This window comes from Pinus tabuliformis, chromosome 9, assembly GCF_031772625.1.
Source record: "Pinus tabuliformis cultivar Carrire ecotype Pingquan chromosome 9, CPIR1, whole genome shotgun sequence".
In the NCBI taxonomy this organism is placed as follows: Eukaryota; Viridiplantae; Streptophyta; class Pinopsida; order Pinales; family Pinaceae; genus Pinus; species Pinus tabuliformis.
In genome coordinates this window covers 1,739,229,756-1,739,236,951 of record NC_142307.1, presented here as the reverse complement: position 1 = coordinate 1,739,236,951, position 7,196 = coordinate 1,739,229,756, and positions in this window count along the sequence as shown.

Below are 7,196 nucleotides of genomic sequence, written 5' to 3'. Positions count from 1 at the left end.
AATTTGGCGTTTCATCTTCTAGGGTTAGGTTTCGGGATGTGAAGGGTTTTCCATTGTTTCTCAACAATAAATAGGCCTTCGAGCCTCATTGTAACACAGTTCGGAACAGTTCAGAGGCATGTAGCCGCACATCTCTTCTCAGAGATAGCTACCATCGCCCTAGCTGGTTTATTTCCATTTCTGGTTGTATTTAGTATTTTCCATTAATAAAATGAATCATTATTTCCGCTGCATCTATGTGTTTATGGTTATTGCATCTCTGTATTTATGGTTATCTCTGTAATCTATTGCGTTCCTGTTTAAATCCGGATCAGTGGTATCAGAGCGGTCTGCTTTTTCTCTGTTTTTCTTTGCATGTCCCCAACGAGGTCGGGATATAAGGAGTTAGGGCTTGAACTGGTCGAACCTTTGCAAGACCAGCCTCGCAAATCCCGACGGCCTCCCATGGCGGATGAGAAGAAAGACGAGGGGGCAGGAGATCCTATCAAAATCTTGCTCGAAGAAGCGCTCGAGCGGCAAAGGAACGCGATGATGGATAGCTTTGCGCAGATCCTTCAACGGCTACCCAGAGGCGACGCATCGGCTTCCAACAGCGACTCTGGAAACGCCACACCGTTTAAGGTACAAGTTAATTTTGAAATCCCCATCTTCGAGGGTAAAATAGACGCAGATGCCGTAGATAAATGGTTAAATCTGCTAGATGGGTATTTTTCTGTTCACGAATTTTCAAGTCGGGAAAAGATTATTTTCGCTCTTCTCAAAGCAGCCCCCCACGTCAAGGACTGGTGGGAAACCTACTGCGAGCAGAAGGATGAAAGTACAGGCTCACTATTTTCAGCCGCACCCACTTGGAATGACTTTCGGGATGCCATCAAGGAGCAGTATTACCCTGTCGGAAGCTATGAGGACAAATACATCAAATGGACCACATTGCGGCAGGGACGAGACCAAGATGTGCCGGAGTTCACAAACATTTTTCATACCCTTCGCACACAGTTGGGTATCAAAGATTCTGAGCTGCATCTGGTACTCAAATACCGCGGCTGCCTACATAGATACATCCAGGAAGAGATGGGGTTCTTGGACATCCCCTCACTCGGCACAGCATACCGATACGCTGTCAAAATCGAGCAAAAGTTCAAACAGAAGAAGCGAGACTTTGGATCTGCAAATCCGAAACCCAAAGGACAAAGCCAAGGCGGGGTGACCCAAGACAACCCGTCGAAGCCGCAAGAAAAGAACAACACCATGAAGCCGAAGAAGGACACAGGGAAGTGGTGTGAGTTCCACAAGAGTCCCACTCATAACACAAGTGAGTGTCGGACCAAGCAGTCGCTGGTGGCTGAGTTGAAGGCTTCCGAATCAGATGCATGTTCCGATCCTGAGCCAGAACCCGACAAGGGGAATGGCAAAGGGAAGCAGATCATTGATGCGGATCCCAGCGCCACTGTTGCCACTGCCAAGATCAAGAAAAATGAGCCCGAAGATCCAGAGGAAGGGGAGCGTCTTTTCCACTCACAGATGTGGGTGAAGGGTTCACCGCTGCGATTCATTGTCGACAGTGGTAGCCAAAAGAACCTGGTTTCAGCAGAGGTCGTGAAGCGGTTGGGCCTACCGACTACACCACACCCACAGCCGTACAGTATCGGGTGGCTTCACGAAGGACGAGATCTCAAAGTTCGCCAACAGTGTCGCCTTCCCTACAGCATCAAGCCCTTCACAGACGAGGTATTGTGTGATGTTACACCTCTGGATGTTTGTGATGTATTATTAGGCCAGCCATACTTGTGGAGGCGACATGCTGTGTATGAATCAAGGCCTCGCGCTGTCATTATTTCCTTGGGTGATTCATTATACAGGATACCAGAGGTAGCTCCACCTACTGCCACATCCTTGATCACTACCAAGAAAGGCAGCAAGCTCATATCACAGACCAGGAAATTCATCTGTCTGGTTCACTCCCAAAATAAGGGGAAGATCGTTGCTACATCCATGACCCCTGCAAAGGGTTCCTCCACGCAGCAGCAGCAGCAAAGGGATACGGTCATGACAGAATACAGGAACAACTTCTCCTCATCCACAGGGGTACCACACAAGTTTCAGGTGGGCGACAAAGTTTGGTTACATCTGCAGAGAGAACGCCTTACCAGAACCCATCAGAAACTCAGGCAACGCCGACATGATCCTTACAGCAGTACCAAGGCTATGGGGAACAATGCTTTGGAGCACAACATTCCTCCATTCCTTCGCTTGCACCGAGTGTTCAATGTGGACCATCGTCGACCATGCTTCCCACCATCACTGGACACATCAGAGATTGCAGGACAAGTTCAGCAGATGGAGGAACTCAACGCAATGGGGACCATTGCTTCCTAAGGGGGGAGGAATGATCCAGGTGGATGTTGGTGGCCACCCACCAACCCATTTGGACCCCCACAACTGTCTCTTTCAGTCTTTTCAGTTTCCTTAATTGTAGCACAACTTACTATTTTTAGCAGTTTTTCGGGTCCTAAACTTCCGGAGCCGTTTTGAGGCCCTAAACGACGTTTTTTTGGGAATCTGGGGGCAACATGGGTCTATAGACCAATGTTGCCCTTCCCAAAGTGGTAGTGCTCGGATAGATCTTTCTAACGAGCTATTGTACGCGTCAAACGGAGATCGTATGCCAAAGTTACGACCCCGGGAAATTGATGTACCAATTTACCCAAACGGGGCCCACAATTTGGCGTTTCATCTTCTAGGGTTAGGTTTCGGGATGTGAAGGGTTTTCCATTGTTTCTCAACAATAAATAGGCCTTCGAGCCTCATTGTAACACAGTTCGGAACAGTTCAGAGGCATGTAGCCGCACATCTCTTCTCAGAGATAGCTACCATCGCCCTAGCTGGTTTATTTCCATTTCTGGTTGTATTTAGTATTTTCCATTAATAAAATGAATCATTATTTCCGCTGCATCTATGTGTTTATGGTTATTGCATCTCTGTATTTATGGTTATCTCTGTAATCTATTGCGTTCCTGTTTAAATCCGGATCAGCAGAACTACTAATCCCACTAAGGCTGGTAGCTACCTTAGAAACAAACAAAGTAAAACTACTTTCGTTTTCCTTTATGAAAGATAGATGAGAGAAGAATAAAGGAGACCAACCTCTGTCTTGCGCTTGGTTCCTTACTCGATTCCTCTCTCTTCTGATAGTCCTTTGCTACTTACTTTCTCGTATACCCAGCTTCACAGAGTACCTGTAGAATCAAAGCAGCATAACACTATACGAGAACATAGATCTATCATCATAAACAATCTAGGATCAGATGTAAATTGACCATACAAATGCATAAAACATAAATCACACAAGAGTATGGAGGAAAACTTGAATATCTTTATTGATAATCAAGAAAGAGCCAAGAGAGTTACAACCAATCGTTCTGACCCAACATCATCCTCTTAGCAAGTGAGCCCTTCTTCACCTCATGAAAAGCTTAGATCACCCAACACTATGATGTTGCCTCAAGAAACCAACAGCAATTCCTTACAAGATGCAAAATTCCAGCCTCTGGATCTCTGGGATGAGGGATCCATATATAGATGTCTGCAAGGGAGATGAGTGAGCTTGTGATTTGATTAGTGTCTTCCCTCTGATAGTTCTTGATTCCACTTGGAGATTGATGATCTCTTACTCATCCCTGGTCGAATTCAGAGAGGCAAGTGTCACAGGAGAAGTTTCTGGAAGATTCCATGCTTCTCCACCTCGCGGATTGACACTGCCATTTGTCCCTTTTCACCCATCGCACCCCATAGAAGGGCTTTTTGAAATGCAACGCACCTACTGTGTGTATTTAGGTGAGATGCAATGCACTTTGCCTATGGAGCAGGTGAAATGGTCCAGTTTTGACCAGTTCTGAGCAGTTTTTCATGGAGAACTTCTGGGAGAAGCTGTAATCAGTTGACCTTGTTCTTTTAGGGGTTGGAACAACACCTTTAGGGACTTAGGAGCCCTTGGTTTATGGACATTTATGCTTGGGGTTGTAGTGCCCAAAAATGTCTATAACAGTTGCCCCCTAAAGCATGAGGTCGTTAATCTTTTTTGATGTCAGGTGAAATGATTTATCATGAGGATCCGAATTTCTTTCAAGCTAGAAGGAGACCTGTAATAAGATACAATACAATACATTATCTTCATAATATTTTCATGATCTAGCTGAGGCGGGCATTCCCATGCTTAGCTTTATAAATTCATTTTCATGTACATAGGACAGACAATCGTCTGAGTGTAGACTGATGATTCTGGTAGAGCCATCATCCCTTAGATTGGATGATTATCTGTGCAGCAATGATGTACATTTGATGTCTTTATTTTCCTGAATATATATCGCAGCCCGGATGGATGAAACTAGATCCGGGGTCTTCAATCTCGTTCGATCTTCACTCAAAGTACAAGTCGATCCATGTGAGAGATGTTCTGGAGTCGAACATGGAAAGACATCGCCTGATTACCAACCAATAATGTAAGTTGTTAACAAGCGCGAGAGGGATCACCGATAATGATAATGATCCTCAAGGTACTGCAGTACAATTCACGTGGTGTGAATAAAGGACTTGGCGTCGAACACCACGCAAAATCTTTCGGTCGAAGGTCATTGATGTAAACCTGTCGCCGAAAGTGAGAAACTAGGCATGTAAGCTTCAAAGCACTGAAATGGGTGTTCCTAGATTGACTTCTTGGATAATGAGCTGATGTCGACAAGAAGCGATCCATCATAGGAGGGCCTTAATGAATCCCACATCAATGACACGGAACGGAACAAATGATTTTAATGGAGGTGAAAACGATCTGGTGATATAAGGTTCAGGGTGGCGGTCATGAAAGAATGGAGCGTAAATGTATTGCAGCGGGTGAGACACAGGTGAATTCTCTCAGTGACTTCTCTTGAACATATCGGTGACACTGACATGATGGATTGGTAGCATTAACCCCAAATGTGGATGGTGTGATGTGACCATGGTGATGTGACCGGTGAATGAAACAACCCAACCCGACTTGGATGCGGAGTGAAAGTGTCATGTTCAAGAGCGAATTGCTACCAACAAAGTTTCTTCAAGTTTTCTTCCCAAGTTTTCCCCAGTCATTGCTGACCAATACCTCTTTATTTTTGTCAAGCTTGAGGAGGATAACATATGCTTTTTCTATAATTTTCCCTTCGGGAAAACCCATCGCTACGTTTTAACGAGCCTAGTGATAGTGAAACTCGTTCTTGTCTGTTATGGACAAGTTTGTCGCTATTAGGTTTTAACGAGTTTAACGACAAAGATAACTCGGTCCTTTTCAATTTTAGAGAGTCTGAAAAGGGATGTAAAGGAAACTCCAAAAATCCTTTTTCGTCATCTAATCCCTTAAGTCCGGAAAAGTATAAAACAATCCAGAAGGGATGAATTTTCGGTACTTTTAACGAGCTGAACAAAACAAGCGCTCGATCTTTTTGTGTAATAATCCCTCAGGTCCAAAAAGATTAAAATCTAAAGGAGGGATAGCACTTCCGGTCACTTTAACGAGCTGGAGAGGCCAATGGCTTGGAAATATTTTCATATTTTACGAGTCAGTTGAAAAGAGCTTAAAGGAGACTCGTTTTTTGAGGAACGAGTGATAAATTTGGGTAGCAGCTAATTCCAGGTAAGGTTTGGAATTTCCCAATCACGGCAGTGTTACAAGGATGGCTAATAGAGTCACTCTTCGCAGCTATTCCTCAAAAGGGGTAAACAATCAAGTGGAGGTGAATGATCGGCCAATACAAAGTGGAGGTGATGATGAGAACACGACCAAGGCTTCAAAGGCTGAAGTACTACATTCACGATGGTTATTTACCAAAAATTGGTTCATTTTTTAATGAGCTTAAACGTTGGGGGAAACATTTGCTCATAGATTATTTTTATTTTTTTAACGAGCATGAAGTCCGCGTTAAAACTGCTCGATTAATCCAGTCGTATAATAAGAATGTCTCATATATAAAAACAGAATTATTTCAAAGCTTTGCCCCACATCCTTTCTTTATGCAAGTTAGGAAACGACCAATCCTACGAGTTTAAAGGGTTAGAGGACCTACAAATTTAAAAAATAAATGGTAGCTCTTCGCTGGCATGCCAAAAGGTTTGCATGCCCCTAGGTATAGAGACATAGAGTTTCAAGGTTACCCCGCAATTTCGCAGACAAAACATTTGTTTTGCCAAAAAGGCCTACCTCTTTCAGGTTACCAAAGATTGTTCTATTCGCACCGCAAACAAAACACTTCTTCGGCGATGTCTACCGAAATAGACAAAGATGAGTGGTGCAGACGCCTCCACCCACATAACTTTGACGAGGGAATCTTGTTCTAGTCCAACCCCCTTTTCCAATTTCGAACGGGAGTGTCAGACTAGTCATATATCCTTCGCGGAAACCTATGTTATACCTGAAGTTTTCCTGCCGAAGCAGACCAGGGTGCATGCCCCCTGGGTTTCAGTCGTGTCCCCCTAATTACTCGCGCTCATCAAGTGGACGGACTGGGGATTGATGAGACATTCCTTGCGTGAAAAGACCATTCAGGGATGGTATATGACTATTTGCTATGCGTGAACCGGGGAATGAAAGCTGGTCTACGAGCTTGACCACTCTTCCTTCGTGCGTAAAACACATTACTCTGAAGAGTGATGAGACAATGGCTCCCATGCAATAAATATAGTCTCGCCCAAAGAGTAGATTATAATCCAGGGGTCCTTGGACTACCATTACGTTCATGTGAACGGTTTTACCTCTCAATGTTATGGGCACATTGGGAAGGATCCCTAACGGTCGACTGGTTCCTTTGTCAAAGCCTATTAGATTTCTCATCTCAGGCAAAAGCGATGGCGAACCAAGCGCTTCCCAAGCAGTCGAGGAAAGGATACTCACAAAAGACCCTTCATCTATAATGGTACCGGCCATAACCATTCTATATATTTGAGCAATGATTCGGAATGGTATACTAGCCGGTAAACGGGGTCTGCCTAGTAGATTCCAGTCAAAGGAAACAACTAGGTTGCTTGGAGGTGGGACCGAATAAACGGTCGGGTACGACTCTGACGAACTTCCTTCCTACGGTAAAGGAATGGGTAAATTGCCCCCATGTTCATCGGAGTCTGTGATTACGAAAAGAATTTGGACGGTGTCATCCTTGCTCTCTTCAGTGACT